This window comes from Humulus lupulus, chromosome 1 (genome assembly GCF_963169125.1).
Source record: "Humulus lupulus chromosome 1, drHumLupu1.1, whole genome shotgun sequence".
NCBI classification, from domain to species: domain Eukaryota; kingdom Viridiplantae; phylum Streptophyta; class Magnoliopsida; order Rosales; family Cannabaceae; genus Humulus; species Humulus lupulus.
This window is the reverse complement of record NC_084793.1, coordinates 37,779,267-37,797,569: the sequence shown is the minus strand read 5'-3', so window position 1 is coordinate 37,797,569 and position 18,303 is coordinate 37,779,267.

Sequence of the window (18,303 nt, the reverse complement as noted above, 5' to 3'; positions counted from 1 at the left end):
ATCATATGCCGAGCATGCAGGATATGGACGATCTCGAGTATGGGTGACCTCGAAGAGTGCATGATCTCGAAAGATAGCTCCGGGAACACATTCATCTTCGGAGACAACTTCGGATCAGGGTTCCTGAGCTCGACGCGCATACGATCTCGAACAGGTTGAGTGACCTCGGAAGATGTCTCCAGCACGAAAGGTGACAGGAAACCTGGGAGACTAAAGCCTTAGAGATACGTGATAACCACTTTGAATATCTACAAGTATTATAAATATGAGATGTAATCCTCATTTATTATTGCAAATCCCCTGGAATCGTGGGATATTATTTGATCAGTTATACGTCACCTGGTCTTCAGGGGACGTTTCCTTTTATATCTGATTATAGGCATTTAAAGCCATTTATTTTATTCACAAAAAGAGTAACTACCCAAAATATGTGGGATAGTATTCTGCAGCCTTCTCTATAAATAGAGAGGCCATGCAACATTGTAAAGGACCGAAATTCTGATCCTTGAGAGAAAACTCTGAAGAATTCATGCTTAAGAATTTTCAGAGATAATCTTGAGATTAATAACAGAGACTCGTGGACTAGGCAGATTTAACTGCTGAACCACGTAAAAATCGTGTGTTTGATTTGTTTTATTGTATTTGGCCATTATCTATTATTGTTTTTGTGCTCTTCTTTCACTGTTTGACGAAAAAAGGCGTCAACACTAACCATCGATCTGAGGATGATAGGTTGTACTAAACCTTAGTTGCGTGCCCATCGCCTCTTGCAAACTTCCCCAATACTTTGAAGTGAATGTGGGGTCCCGATCTGACACGATCGACCTCGGACCTCCATGAAGATGTACTATCTCTTTTACATAGAGATCTGCATACTAGTCAACAGTGTAAGTCATCTTCATTGGTAGAAAATGAGCTGACTTGGTGTATCTGTCTACAATCACCCACACCGAATCGTGCTGACCCACCGTCCTGAGCAATCCCACCACAAAATCCATTGTGATGTCTTCGCATTCCCACTCTGGAATGTCCAAGGGCTGTAGCAGCCTCGCTGGACTCTGATGTTCTTCTTTGATCTGTTGACACGTCAGACACTTGGCCATATACTCGGTTACGTCTTTCTTCATCCCTGGCCACCAATACAAAGTTCTCAGGTCCTGGTACATCTTCGTGGTGCCGGGATGCAAAGAATACGGGGTGGTATGAGATTCATCCAGAATCTTCCATCTGATAACAATATCCATCGGAAGACAGATCCGACCTTTGTATCTTAGAAAACCCATATCTGATACGGTATAGTCCCTAACCACTCCAGCTAGGACGTCATCTCTAATCTTCACCAACTATGGCTCTTGTAATTGACTCTCCTTTATCCTTTCTATAAGAGCAGACTGCAGGGTAATGTTGGCTAACTGACCCACTATCAACTCAATTCATGCCCTGGTCATATCCTCTGCCAACTCCTTGGATATCTGCCTTAAACTGTACAATTGTCTTGGACCTTTCCGACTTAGGGCATCTGCCACCACGTTGGCTTTCCATGGATGGTAAAGGATGTCACAATCATAGTCCTTTACCAATTCCAACCAACGCCTCTGCCTCATATTCAAATCCTTTTGTGTAAAGAAGTACTTGAGGCTCTTGTGGTCTGTATATATCTCACACTTCTCTTCATAAAGATAATGCCTCCATATCTTTAATGCAAAGACCACTGCTGCTAACTCTAGATCACGAGTAGGATACCATTGCTCGTAATCCTTCAATTGGCGTGGTGCATAAGCAATCACCCTCTCTGCCTACATAATGACACAACCTAATCCTTGCCTCAAAGCATCACAATAAACCATGAACTTCTCATGATCTATCAGAAGACTCAGGACTGGGGCGGTAATCAAACGTCACTTCAACTCCTGGAAGCTATTCTTGCATCTGTTTGACCATGCAAACTTCTGAATCTTGCGTGTCAGTTCTATCAGTGGGGTAGCTATCCTTGAGAACCCTTCCACAAACTCCTTATAATAACCTGTCAATCCAGGGAAGCTCCTAATCTCAGAGGCATTTCTTGGCCTTGGCCAATTCTTGACAACCTCAATCTTAGCTGGGTCTACCTTGATCCCATCTCTACTAACAATATGGCCCAAGAAATTCACCTGAGGTAACTAGAATTCACACTTCTTGAACTTCACAAATAACCTGTGCTCTTTCAGCCTCTGTAAAACCAACCTGAGGTGTTGCTCATGTTCTTCCTCTGTCTGTGAATATACTAAGATATCGTCAATAAATACAATCACAAATTGGTCCAAATAGTCCTTCAACACTCTATTCATTAAGTCCATGAAAGCTGCTGGGGCGTTAGTCAAACCAAATTACATAACGAGGAACTCATAGTGCCCATATCTGGTACGCAAGACTGTCTTTAGTATGTCTTCCTCCTTGATCCTCAACTGGTGATAACTAGATCGGAGATCTATCTTCGAGAACACCATTTTACCTTGCAACTGGTCAAATAAGTTATCTATCCTTGGCAGAGGATATCTATTCTTAATGGTCAGTTTATTCCATTCCCTGTAGTCTATGCACATCCTCAGAGAACTATCTTTTTTCTCACAAACAAAACTGGTGCGCCCCATGGCGAGAAACTGGGTCTGATAAAACCTAAGTCTAACAACTCCTGTAATTGTACCTTGAGTTCCCTCAACTCCGCTGGGGCCATTCTGTAAGGAGCCCTAGATTATGGCCTTCAGATTGCTAGGCAAATTATGATGAGAGCCATGGAACAATATGTCCTAGTAATTAGGCTTTTTAAGGATTTTCCTTCTGTAGTTTCAAAATTTGGAAGAATTATGGGAGATTATGGATGGAGAAGATGATTTACCGGTAACCATGAGATATTATTTTTCTTATACTTAGGTTTACCTATAAGTTTGAGTTTCAATTCACTGATGAACAAAAGCATAACATCCTATTGAATATTCCCCGAGGTAGTTTTGAGGCTCATGATAATGATGATTATGAGGAAATAGATGATAATATGCTAGATGAAGGGTTAGATGTAGAAGATCCTGATTTTTAGATTTACCCTAGTTTGCATAGTTTCTTTATTCATTTTGAATTTAGGATTGTAATAAGTGAAAATCTTTTTCCAAATGAATAAAGTTGTTATTTTTTAATGACATGTATGAGTTTGATTTTTTTTACAATCATAATAAATTTAGAATAAATTCAATAAATAATGACTGAGTTCAATGAGGGTGGGTACAAATCAATGGACCAGGTTCTGTATTGAGAGTTTTGGGGGCCATAGTAGTGGGAAGGATTTTACAAATCCCAACCCTCCCTCAATATGGTTAACTTTGGAACAACAACAAGTTTCGAGCCTAAGAATTAAGTCATATAGGGTGATTAGAAACATAGTTAGAAAATAATAAAGGCGACTTAATAGTCTAAGTATAGAAACACACCCTAATTTATAAAGAAGGCTTATATAATTTTTCATAAGAAATCAAAACTGATAGATCCGAGTTATGTTTTCTTAGACTAAGTTTTTCCTTGGAAACTATTAGGGTAAGTTCTAACGTGTTTTCTCAACTGTTAGAACTTTGCCGAAGACATCACTTCGAAGATCTGCACGCACAAATGGCAATGCCCCCAGCACTGCCAACGAGACTCTTGAAAACCCCTCCAGTCAGAAGAAGGGGAACACGTGCTACTAGTGCTGCTGATAATAGAAATGCACCACCTTCAGTTGACAACACCACTGAGATTATCCAGTTACGACAACAAGTAGAAGAAATACTGTAGTAACAACGACAATAGCCGCAGCCTCAGCCCCAGCCTTAGCCGCAGCCTCAGCCAACAGCTCAAGCACCCCAGCAAGTAGGATATCCATATGGGGGATGGCCGATGGCCAACTACGCTCCTTATCCAGCTCAGTACATAGAGCCAGTCTACAAGCGTTTCTGTAAGCAGCACCCTCCAAACTTTGAAGGGACAACCGACAACTTTGAGGCTGAAGGATGGCTCAAGAATGTAGAGCCTATTCTAGCACACATGAACATCGGCAACGCGGATCGCATATCCTGCGTTTCCTCTCTACTGAAAAAGGATGCTAGAATTTGATGGGATTTGGTTAAACAGACTCATGATGTCATCACCATGACTTGGGCTAGATTTGTGGAGCTGTTTCACAAAAAGTACTACAACTTGACAGTCATCGCTACGAGGGTGGAAGAGTTTGCCAGTCTGAAGCAGGGCAGTTTGACAGTAGTCGAGTATGCTCGACAATTCGATCGTCTAGCCAAGTTCACACCAGAGTTGGTCCAACCGATTTCTCGAGGGTTACCAAGTTCACCAGGGGACTCAGACCCAAGATTGAGTTAGGTGTCAAGCTGGCCAACCCTGGAACCACTTCTTACATCGATGTTCTAGAAACGGTTGTAGAGGTGGAAAGGCTCTAAGCGAATGTTAGTAAAGAAGAAGCAAGCAAGTCTGAACCCAAGCAGTAGTATCAGGCGCAGAATGGTCGAAACCACAAAAACAACCAACATAGTAATACTGGGCAGGATAAGAAAGCATCCTGATAATAAGCAAGACGATGTTGACAAAAGAGCATGGACTAACAACAGAAATAATAGGTCAGGTTATGTAGAATACCCTCAGTGCTTCAAATTTCAGAAAGGACATCCTAGGGAGTGTCATGCAAACTCCAAGGGTTGTTTCAATTGTGGCCAGGAAGGTCATCGAAAAAAGGATTGTCAGCAGCTCAAACCAGAAGAATAGAAGGATAACAAGATGGCTCTAGCCAAAGTCTTTGACTTGACCCAGAGAGAAGCAGAAGCTAGTAACAAAGTGGTCACAGGTCAGCTTCCTATCCTCGATAATATATGTTCAGTATTGTTTGATTTGGGAGCAACACACTCCTATATCTTGTTAGGAATGATAGAGAAATTAGACAAACCTTGTGAAAGATTTAGAGCTAGGTTTGTTACGGAAATGCCTTTGGGCGAAGTAGTTCTATCATCACGAATAGTACGAGGAGTACCGATCAAAGTCGAGGGCACAGAGCTAGAAAGAGACTGTAATGCCCTACTTCCTTAGAGTCGTTACCATGTGATTTATAAATGTGCCATTAGCTCGCTAATCGAGGTTTTAGGTTAAAAAGTGTGATTGAATAAAAATAAAGACTCATTTAATAAACATTAAGTACAAAGAGTTGGTCTTTTATTGAAATTCGTAAAAATGTTACATTGGGATCCCAAAACACTGTTTTGAAATACATTTACAATCCGAAGGTACAGTACAATCGACCTAAGCGACAAAACTCAACGTTTTACCACATGTTCCTTAAAATAACCGTAGCTGTGGTGGCTAGGTAGGCCAAACATGTACACACCACTCCATGCCCTCCAACTCATGGTTGTTTGTCCCATTTTCCTTGCTCTTACCTGCACCATAGAGCATTCTTGAGCCGAGGCCCAGCAAGAGAACTTCAAGCATAACATACAATAACAATATACCTCAACGAAACATACTTAATCAGAGCAACAAACAAACATCAGATCTTATTAGAATACACTACGACACAGTAGTATAACAACTCAAAAGCACAATGGTATAACAGTCTAATAGTACAGCAATACAATAACACATCAATACCACAACACGGCAGTACAATAACCCAATACAGTAAGATAGCACAACAACATAATAATACAGCAACTCAATACCACAACAACGGTCTTCACTGATCGAGGTGCGTTACTAGGCACCAAGTCCGCCCTCCCAGCGGAACGGTTGTGTAAAACACCCTTGAAGGTCTTGCCTTGGCAGCCTGCATTTAACATGCTTAATGCCGATCTCGACCCCTTGTTGCTTCCGGCTTCTGCCGATCACGACTCTTGCCGATCAGTCATATTCACATGTATGACATAATAACTATAAACAATACACACAATGCTACACATCACATATCTCTACGGGTACAAACAATTCTCTTACCTGGTGTCTCAAGTTGACAACCCAAAGTTATCCCGAGCACGATTCCTAATCCCGAGCCTGAGCAGTAAAACCTAGTCACAACGTATTAATAAATATCCATCATGATCTAAATCAATTAAAAGCCTTTGAAATAACATACTAGCTTCCGAGACCTCGAATTCTACTAGACCAGGTAGTAGAATCCTTCCCAAGCCTTAACATATTGGTTCCCAAGCCTAAAACCTTCAAACAACCATTATTTCCATTTGAGCCGCGACTCAGCCCCTTAAGGGCCGTAGCGCGCTTAAGTCAGAGGAAAAATGCCTCTATGCTAAGGGGCACGGGCTGCGACGTGCTACACTTTGCGTCGCGGCGCACCTAGGCAAACAGAGGCTTTCCAGCCTCTTCGAACACACGGGTCGGGCGCCTGAAGAATAGGGCCGTGACGCAAGCCCCAAAACTCAGAAACTCCACCATTTTCACTGCATTTTCTTAAGCCTAACTTCACCAATTTCTACCTAAACGTGCTCCAAACTCAAAATTATATCCCAATCTTATAACATCATGATATAACCAGCATGTAACCATTAAAACTAAGTTAAAAACTCAGCACAATCTGGAACCTCAATCTTATGTTTTAAAGTCTGAAACACCCAAGATAAACAGATCAAATCTTAATCAAAACAGAATCAAACTTACCTCCACAAGGATCACGACCCCTGAGCTACTCCTCATCACTTCTAGTTTGTTTTCCCAAGTCCCCAACCTTGATTTTCAGTTAATTCCTCAAGGAATTCCCCTTAGATCCAAGCACACCAAAGAGAGAGGGAGAATCGTGTAGGGGGAGAGATATAAGGCTGAGATGTTCTAATTCTTCTAAATGTTTCCCCTAGGCTCTACACAACTCAGAACAACTGAGTCACTGCAAGGTTGGGTGTATCCCTTGGCCAAAGGACCAAAATGCCCCCATGTCCATCTTTCATGTCTTAATGCCACCAAGGGCAATCCCGTCATACCCAAATAATTGTTACTAATTACCCATTACTCGAAAAAACCCAGGCACATGCCAAGTTCTCAAAATACCCCTAGGCTCACCCCGAGTTGGGTATCTGACCCTGTTGTGACTATTCCTGTAATGCCCCGAATTTCCTAATAAGGGTTAGGACCTTGATTAGGAGGCCGGGAGGGCCATAATTGAATTATGATAGTATTTAATGATTGTATGCATGTTTACGTGAATTAAATTATTATATGATGGTGAATGCATGCATATGGGCTCATATATTAATTATGAGAGTAATTTGGTAATTTGGCCACTGTGGGCGTAATTGTGTATTTTGGGTGCATGATTGTGATTAATTAATATAGCCACATTATAAGGTGGATTGGTTTGAGCTATTTGGCATGAGACGATCATGGGATGAAAGTGTTCGGTCTAGTCAAAACGAGATTAAGTTCGGGGCTCGGGGTGAGTCTCGGGGTGAATTTAATGACTAGAGCATTATCGGGAATTAAAGGGTAATGGGATATGAATTATTGGTGTTTGAGGTTATTGAGAATAGCGGGAATTGGAGGATGTTAACTGTGTTTAATGAAATAGGTGTGAAAGGACGGTTTTGCCCTTGGTGGCTGTTAAGGTTTTATTTTAGACCTAAGGGTATTTAGGTCTTTTTATCCTAAGAGATATACATCAGCCATTAAGGCTATAGAAGAGTAACAAAAACAGAGTTTCTTTTCCTTCTCTCCCGATAGATTTTCTTCCTCTTTTCTCTTTGGATTTTCAAGCTCAGTTTGAGGAATTAAGCCAAGAAACCAAGCTTAGCCAAGCTAGGGTTGTGCTCCACCATTGAAGAGGGTGTGTCGCCAAGATTAGGGTGAGTTTCTAGCCACTAGAACTCTTGATTTTGCTCTGTTTTCTAAGTTAAATTTTAGCTGGTTTTTGGGTTGGAAACTTGGGAATTGGTTGGAGTTTTGGCTAGGGTTCTTGGGGTTGTGGTCCCTAGGACATGTGGAGATGGTATTTGGGTTCATTTGGGAGTTAATATGATGTTTGGAAGCTTTTGGATTGGGTTAGAAATGGTAGAATCGAAAGAAGGAAAATCTGGGAATTGGCTGGCTGAAGGTAGCGCTACAGCGCCCAGTGTAGGGCGCTACAGCGCTACCTGCAGGGAGGTTGGGCGGCTTGAGGCTCTGTCTTGAGCGCTGGGACGCTAGAAGGGCAGCGCTGTAGCGCTACCCTGTTCCTTCAGAACCCTGTTTTGGGTGTTTTTAAGGGCTTTTGGCTTGGGGTTTCAATCCTTAAGGCCCGGGATCGAATCTACTCACTGAGAGGGCATGATTCGAGGTCCCGAGAGTGGGGTTTTGGTTAAGACCCTATCTTTGGTAATTTTCATTAATTGGAGATCGTTTTGTTTATGACTAGGTGATCGTCAAAGGATTAAGGATCGATCGTTCTCAAGGGTCGTTCTTTTAATCGTTCTAGCTCGACTTTGAGGTAAGAGAACTGCACCCTGTGTATATGAGACATGCATGGCTATTATTGGTGTATGCCGGTTGATTATTGTATATGACATGCATGGTTATTATAATGCATGTTGGTTGATTAATGAGTATGACATGCGTGGTTATTATTGATGCATGTCGGTTGATTATTATGTATGACATGCATGGCTATTCTTGATGCATGTTGATTGACTATTAAACGTGACATGCATGGCTGTTATTGGTGCATGTTGGATTGCTGGATATATTGCATATGATGCATGAGAGACATGTGATTAGGACATGCTTTGTATACTGGGTATGATATTGTTCAGAGCTTAAGCCTCTGTGGTTGTGCATGGTCCTAATTGTACTGGTATCTGTTTAGTAAGCATGCTAAATACCTTGTTTATGGATATTGAACTTGTGGTATACGATTGGTGGCATGACTTGCTTGTGTATGGCACTGACTAGTCAGGGACCGACTCTAAAGTCGAGAATCACACATTGAATGGCTCTATGGCATTAATGCTAGACCGACCCTAGGGTCGAAGAACTTATAAGCGCTTGCCTGGTCTACGACCAGATGACTATAGCCAAGGTATATGACCCCGGTGACCATTTGTCACATGGCTAAGGGACGTTGTCCATAGTTTCGACTCTAGAGTCGTGAGGAAGGTTATGTTGGTGACTAATCACCTTGCACCTGTCCTAATCAGACTTAAGAAAGAATCACTTATCAGTTAAGCCCTGGTGACCCTATCGTCACATGGCTAGAAGGAGCGATGCTCATTATTGTGACTTTTGGCTATTGTCACCTATTTGCTTGGACTGATAGTCCTAAACGGTTACTATGGTTATTGTTGATATTATATCATGTTATTCTGTGTTTTCTTGCTGGGCTTCGGCTCACGGGTGCTACGTGGTGCAGGTAGAGGCAAGAGGAAGCTGAACCATCCTTGAGTTGGAGAGCTTAGGTGATGACGTGTACATATGCAGCTGCTCGTCCGCCACGGCCGAGGTTTAAAGTGGAACTAGGGTTGAACCCTGTTTTGCCGCTTAGAACGGCCTGTTGTAAATGCTTTTATGTAATAGACTCTGAAACTTTATTTTCGGGATCCCAATGTATATATTAGACGTTCTAGTGAAACGTTACATCCTAACCAAATTTTTTAATCCCTAAACCGCTAATCATACTTAGTTCACGATTTTGGCCAAATGACTCGATTAGCGAGTTTAGCACTGTTTACAAGGCACACCGTAACGGTCCCTGGAGTTTGGGGCGTTACAATTCTGCTAATCTGCTCCCTAGGATCGTCTCAGACCACAAATCTCAAATATATCCCCGTAACACTGGGGTCTCACTCAAAACACATGCATATTTACATTTATGCCCTTAGCAAGCCAAAATTACCAACATGCCCCTATTTACCGAAATGGGCCCAACATGCACATTCAATACACATAAACATGCATGTCTAATTCACATTACCACATAATTCATTTATAACATGTCATCATGCATAAAATTCATTACTTGCTCATAAAATCTGAATTAGGCCCTCCAGGCACTATATTCAAGGCACCCAACCTTAATTAACAAATTCGGGACGTTACAACTATCCCCTCCTTATTAAAATTTCATCCTCGAATCATGTCCTTTACTTGGTCACTACTTGCAACATTCTCATAATAACAATAGTCTTATCATGTAAGACCTTCTCTCTTTTATCCAGAATTCCATTGGCTTTTCCTTGCACAGTAATTCCACTAAATTTTTAGGGTCTCCTTACCCAATCAGGGGTTGTACTTGTCACCCCTTTCTTCAACATTGGCACCACTAACATCTCGTAAGCCTCTACCCATACTGGGGTAAGGCCAAACTATAGGCCCCTGGCCTAATCCCTATTAGGATCTCACAAACATAAGTCAACTCTAGAGTCAAACTCCTCTTTCTGTTCCGAACCATCGTATCCTTGTTAGTTCATAATACACAGGAAACACATAGTCCTCAATCTGGGAACTCCACGTTCCCATATCTAGAGTTGCGAACTCTTATGTCCTTGTAATAATGCAGACACTCCTTCCTTAACGTTCCTTATTAATTTCACTAGTCCTCTGAGCAATTTCTGAACCAGGGTATTTCCTGTCTCTAGGTTCACTTTTTGAAGTAAGTACTTCTCATTCCTTGTTTCACAATATTCTACTCAGAGTCACTCTATGACCCTTTTTTTTTCTAGAACCTGGGAGTCCATGGGTTCCAATCTGACATTATCACCCTTGGTGTCAAATGCAGACGTACGGTCTCCTCTCGTACCCATTCCCTCTTTTGATACCTCACTCACACCCACCATGGTGTGCCAACCAAATAGGTCAAATCACAACTTTTGCATTTACTCACCTCATCTGTAACCCAAGGTGGTCCACCCATAGGGAATCATATCCCTTTATAATAACTCCAGGATATACTAGAATCATAATATCCCTTCTAGCCTCTCATTATCATCTCTTATTTATTAAACGATTAGGCCGCACGCCTCCCGATATACAAAGTGTAGTCTCAACATCCGTTCAACTTCCTGGATGCAATAACCGTAAGGGTTGATTTAAGGTTCATCCCACATCTTCCCTTCAATGTCAGTATCATTCGGATCACTCATTCGATCTGCATAATTTATTTCATCTATTCCAAAGTAGTAGGATTTTTGACCTTCCTACAAGATCTTCTTCATGCGTTTCACTGTTCATTCATAGAAGTACATCCACCAGTTATCAATTACATGTTCCAAACCAACCCCGGTCATTATTTCATTCTAATTGTGGCTAACTGGCATTGCTATCAACTCAACATCCAATGTAGAATATCTAAGTCTCATTCCGAGCATCTATGTTCTTATTCCTCTTTTCATCATGAAGCATGAACAACTTCCGTTTCCAATTTACACACAGGCGCACCCTAACTTATAACATACTACACCGTAACTCCACATTCTAAGCAAGGATGATGTATCTCATGTCATTCTCCTATACCACTCCATACGTACAACCTCCAATACCATAACGTGCGATTCAATCCTTATACCAACTTTTGAAAATCTGGTACACAACCATCCATTCAGATCAACGTTATGTTCTCATGTTACTTTAGTCAAAGTATGGATGTCCTTGAAGATGCCTCATGTAGTAGTCGATGTGTCCCTTTGGTTTCACTATGTTTTTCGCCCCTAAGGCGTTCCTTTAGTAATTTCCTTACGATTTCCATCTTAATTACCTCATACATGATCGTGTTACCTCTCGAAGCATGACCTTAAACGTCTTCTGGAGAAATCAAAATTTGTCCCTCTTGGAACCTCACCTGTAACCCTGCTTCCTTAGCCTTGGTACTATCAATATATGTGTTTATTCGTGTTCTGCTTCTAGCTGTGAGTAGTCTGATGCATCCTTGATCAATCTGAATATGACTCATCAACATCATCCCTGTACTCTCTGCTTATCGAACTTACTTGGGCCGCTGAAACATTGGTCAATTTAAAAGTCTTCACTGATAGTTCATCACATCCTACTTAGTGCAAGAGGCAATTCTTGAAACATCTCTTGCCTTGATCCTCAACTGGGTAATTCTTGAATTTTTTTTCCTATCCTCGCTATTGGGTAATGAAACCTTTATTCTAGGCAATGAATACCTATCCCTAACAATCACTTCCTTAACTGTCCAAATGCGATACATATCCTCGTAGACTTGGCCCTTTTCTTGTCAAACCGTATTGATGTGTCCTATGATAAGATGCTCCGTCTGATCAACCCTCAAGTCGAACACTTCTTCAATTGAACATTAATTTTTCACATTGTGCTAGTGCCATTCTTCATAATGTCCTGGATATTGCTTATATCTGCCTTAATCCCGTTGCATGCTTAATTCCCTAAATGCGACAATTATCCCATCGAATCCTCATAAACCTATCTGGAACCTTATCGGATGATTCGGTATGCATCTGGTCTATCTGATATAACCTCAGTGGTATCTTTCTAAACAGCTAGACACACTGTAGCTGCACCCGGGTCTTTTCCTTTTGACCTCAGAAGTCACCATCTTATTTTACAATCCATGGTTATCCCTTATTTGACCGGAAAATCACACTCAAGATCACCTCGTATACCTCATAGAACCAGCTCAATCTATTACTACAATTTTTCCCAAGTACATTCTAAAATTATAAGCCCCATGGCATGACAACCATATTACATGTGCCACCCATCGATGTCTCTCCCAAGAGATACGTAGCACCAAATTCAGCCAGCTTACTTTATAAATAGGAACAAGAACTAAAAAGTCAATCGGTCGCCTCCGAGGGGCTAGCCTATGGCTCTTTCCACATCGAGACGATCACTCGAACTTGGGTAGGGTTATATGTATTATTTAGTTCTTCTGTCTTTGTCTTAGGGAAATTCCCCTTGATGTGCCCTACCATTCTTCATCGATAACATGCCTTCGCTCGACATTCTCTCACATGATGTCTCCTGCGCCTAACACATACCATGTAACCCCTTCAGACCTCATTGTCATCCTAACGGCCGCCATGAACACTATGAACTCTCCTGTTAAGACCAGGAGTAATAGAACCATCGGAGGTCTTTCTCTCCTGGTTACTAGGCCTCCGCCCCTACCTGCTCCTACAAATGAGGATACCTTTGCCCGAACTTTCTCCCAACCGACACTCTTACTCCATGTCTCGTAACTTGTGTCCTCTATAATAAGAGCCCTCCCTATTGCCCAAGCGTAGGTAACAATCTCCTACATTAGAGAGATCCTAACACTCTGGCCATCCCAGGGTTCAATCCTCCAGTGGATCACTCCTTCCGGTCCACATCTGTTGGTACCAAACCAAACACAGATTTGGCCGATCTACAAAGCTCACTAACATACTCTGTCATTATCATACTATTCTGAATTGAGTTCATAAACTCATTGATCTTTGTAACTCAAACTGCATCACTGTAGTGCCTCTCGTTGAACCATTGTCTGAGTTTCCTTCCAACCCACCATGACAATATTCTGAGTTTGAGATACAACTTCCCACCACGTTTGGACATCCTCCGCAAAACGTACGTGGCACACGACACTCTATCATTGCCTTTCACTCGTATATAGCTGAAGACGGGGCTAACCATGCCTGTCCACTATTCAAATTTAAACAGGTCAAAGCCTCCCTCAGAGACTGGAGGTTAACACTTCTGAAATATTTCATATAGTAATTCCCATCTATTTCCATTATTAGGTTAAGTTGTAACCGGTGCCATTGTTACCAACCCTCACAGGACAGCGTTCCCTAATGGAACCTGCTGTCTTAATAACTTAATCTCTTCTTCTTGCCTTTACAATCCTGCCTGTAAAGCAAATACCAGCCGCCAATCCTAGGGCCGACAGATGATTCTGGCCTCAGTTGCCGTCATTTACTCTGCCTGATCCAATTGGCTGCCTTGGACACAAATCTTCCAAATCTATCTACAACCTAAAACCTGGCCTACCAGCCCTAATTCTCTTATATAGTGCTAAACCATAACAAGGCCAATAAACACAATAGCCATATAATACACATACTATGATACAAAGCCATAATGCTCATCCATCAATCATCAAACCTCATTCCCACAAAACACATACATATTTATCATGCTCCTTAATCTAGCAGATAAGGCAACTCACATAAGCAGTTAAACAAGTATTTCATTTAATACCAACCCTGAGTCGAGCTTGTCTTTGGCAGTGGGCGTACATGTTCGGCCAGTCTCTAGGAACCGTAAACCTTGGCATGCTATGATACCAAATTGTAACACCCTACTTCTTTAGAGTCGTTACCATGTGAATTATAAATGTGCCATTAGCTCGCTAATCGAGGTTTTAGGTTAAAAAGTGTGATTGAATAAAAATAAAGACTCATTTAATAAACATTAAGTACAAAGAGTTGGTCTTTTATTGAAATTCATAAAAATGTTACATTGGGATCCTAAAACACTATTTTGAAATACATTTACAATCCGAAGGTACAGTACAGTCGACCTAAGCGACAAAATCGAACGTTTTACCACATGTTCCTTAAAATAACCCCAGCCGTGGTGGCCAGGTAGGCCAAACATGTACACACCGCTCTGTGCCCTCCAACTCATGGATGTTCGACCCATTTTCCTTGCTCTTACTTGCACCACAGAGCACCCGTGAGCCAAGGCCCAACAAGAGAACTTCAAGCACAACATACAATAACAATATACCTCAACGAAACATACTTAGTCAGAGAAACAAATAGACACCAGATCTTATTAGAATACACAATGACACATCAGTAGAATAGCTCAATAGCACAATGGCATAATAGCCTAATAGTACAGCAATACAATAACACATTGGTACCATAACATGACAGTACAATAGCCCAATACAGTAAGATAGCACATTAACATAATAATACAGTAGCTCAATGCCACAACAACGGTTTTCACCGATCGGGGTGCATTACTAGGCACCAAGTTTGCGGTCCCAGCCGAACGGGTGTGTACATCAACCTTGAGGGTCTCACCTTGGCGGCCTACATTCAACATGCTTAATGACGATCTCGGCCCCTTGCCGCTCTTGACTTTTACCGCTTTCGACTCTTGTCGCTTCTGGTTTCTGCCGATCCCGGATTTTACCGATCAGTCATATTCACATGTATGAAATAACAACTATAAACAATACACACAATGCTCCACATTATATAGCTCTATGGGTACAAACAGTTCTCTAACATTGTGTCCCGAGCTGACAACCCAAAGCGATCTCGATCACGATTCCTAATCTTGAGCCTGAGCGGTAAAACCTAGTCACAACATATTAATAAATATCCATCATGATCTACATCAATTAAAAGCCTTTGAAAGAACATACTAGTCTCTGGGACCTCGAATTCTACTAAAATAGGTAGTAGAATCCTTCCCAAGCCTTAACATTTGGGTTCCCGAGCCTAAACCCTTCAAACAACCATTATTTGCATTTGAGTCGCGACCCAGCCTCTTAAGGGCAGCGACGCGCTCAAGTCAGAGGAAAAATGCCTCTCTGCTAAGGGACATGGGCCGCGGTGGGCTATACCTTGCGCCACGGCGCGCCTAGGCAAACAGAGGCTTTCCAGCCTCTTCGAACACACGGGTCGTGACGCCTGAAGAACAGGGCCGCGACGCGAGCCCCAAAACCCAGAAACTCCACAATTTTCACTGCGTTTTCTTCAGCCTAACTTCACCAATTTCTATCTAAACCTACCCCAAACTCAGAAGTATATCCAATCTTATAACAACATGATATAACTAGCATGTAACCATTAAAACTAAGTTAAAACCTCAGCACAATCTGGAATCTTAATCTTAAGTTTAAAACTCTAAAACACCCAAGATAAACAGATCAAAGCTTAATGAAAACAAAATTAAACTTACCTCAACAAGGATCACGACCCCTGAGATACTCCTCATCACTTCTAGTTTGTTTTCCCAAGTCCCCAGCCTTGATTTTCAGTCAATTCCTCAAGGAATTCCCCTTAGCTCCAAGCACACCAAAGAGAAAGGGAGAGAATTGTGTAGGGAGAGAAAGATCAGGCTGAGATGTTCTATTTCTTCTAAATGCTTCCCCTAGGCTCTACACAACTCAGAACAGCTAAATTACTGCAAGGTTGGGTATATCCCTTGGCCAAAGGACCAAAATTCCCCCATGTCCATCTTTAATGTCTTAATGCCACCAAGGGCAATCCCGTCATACCAAAATAATTGATAATAATTACCCGTTACTCGGAAAACCCCAGGCACATGCCATGTTCTCAAAATACCCCTAGGCTCACCCTGAGTCGGGTATCTAACCCCGTTGTGACTATTCCGCTAATCTGCTCCCTAGGATCGTCTCGGACCACACATCTCAAATATATCCCCGTAACATTGGGGTCTCACTCAAAACACAAGCATATTTACATTTATGCCCTTAGCAGGCCAAAATTACCAACATGCCCCTATTCACAGAAATGGGCCCACATGCACATTCAATACACATAAACATACATGTCTAATTCACATTACCACAAAATTCATTTATAACATGTCATCATGCATGAAATCCATTACTTGCTCATAAAATCCGAATTAGGCCCTCCATGCATTGTAGTCAAGGAACTCAGCCATAATTAACAAATTTGGGACATTATAGAGACCTGATAGAGCTGGAGATGAAGGACTTCGATGTAATATTGGGCATGGACTGGCTAGCAAGGCATGGCGCAACCATCAATTGTAGATGCAAGTAAGTGACGTTTGAAACTCCTGATGAAGTCGAGCACGAGGAACATTTAAGATTGACTATGCTAAGACTAATGGATCATCAAATTTATGCCAAGTTCAAGAAATGCGAATTTTGGCTATCGCAAGTAGCGTTCGTCGACCATATAGTATCCAAGGATGGAGTCGTAGTAGACCCAGCTAAAGTAGAGGCTGTGAAGGATTGGTCATGACCTAAGAATGCATCAGAAGTTTGAAGTTTTCTCGGGCTAGCAGGCTATTAACGGAGATTTGTAGAAGGCTTTTCTAAGATAGCCACTCTGCTTACCAACCTGACCTGGAAACAACAAAAGTTCAACTGGACGGATAGATGTCAAGAGAGCTTCTAGTTGCTCAAGGATAAATTTTGCTCAGCACCACTACTTTGTGTACTGACACCCAACGACAAGTTTGTAGTATATTGTGATGCGTCGAAGCATGGTTTGGGTTGTGTGCTGATGCAAAATGACAAAGTAATAGTCTACACCTCAAGGCAACTGGAGGAATACGAGCAACGCTATCCAACACACGATATGGAGTTGGCAACAATGGTCTTCGCATTGAAAATCCGGCGCCACTATCTTTATGGAGAACGATGTGAGATTTATACGGACCACAAGTGCTTAAAATATTTCTTCATGCAGAAAGAGCTCAACATGAGGCAGCGCAGGTGGTTAGAGCTAGTAAAGTATTATGACTACTAAATCCTATACCACCCAGGAGAAGCGAATGTAGTTGCATATGCGTTAAGTCGGAAGAGTTACGAAAATCTGGCAGCATTATCCGGAATTGAAAAGCCGCTTCAGCAAGAGCTGATTAATGCTGGAATAGAAATAGTTAGAGGTCAACTGGCTAACTTGTCCATCCAGTCAAGTTTACTAGATGATATACGGATTGGGCAAAGGCATGATGACACGTTAGTATCACATATGGCTGCAGTAAAAAGGCAAGACTACAGATTTCTCTATATCAGAACAGGGGTTCTTGAGATATAAAGGTCGGGTGTGTGTGCCAAATGACTATGGGATTAAGATGAAGATTTTAGAAGAGGCACACACTACCACATACTTAGTTCACCTAGGGTCGACCAAGATGACTCACGACCTTAAGGCACTATATTGGTGGTCGGGAATGAAGAAAGACGTAGTGGAATATGTGTCCAAATGCCTTATATGCTAGCAAGTGAAGGCGGAACACTAGCGACCTGCAGGCTTATTGCAACCGCTTAGTATTCCAGAATAGAAGTGGGAAGGCAAAGCCATGGACTTCGGGATAGGATTACCACGAACAAATAAGTAACACGACTCCGCTTGGGTTGTGCCTGTCAATACTACATACACTGCGGACCAGTACGCAGACATTTATGTTCAAGAAATAGTACAACTGCATGGAATCCCTAAGACCATAGTATTAGATAGAGGATCAGTGTTTACATCGAGATTTTAGGGAAGCTTGCAGCAAGCCATGGGTACCAAGCTAAGTCTCAGTACGACATTTCATCCTTAGACCGATGGTCAGTCCAAG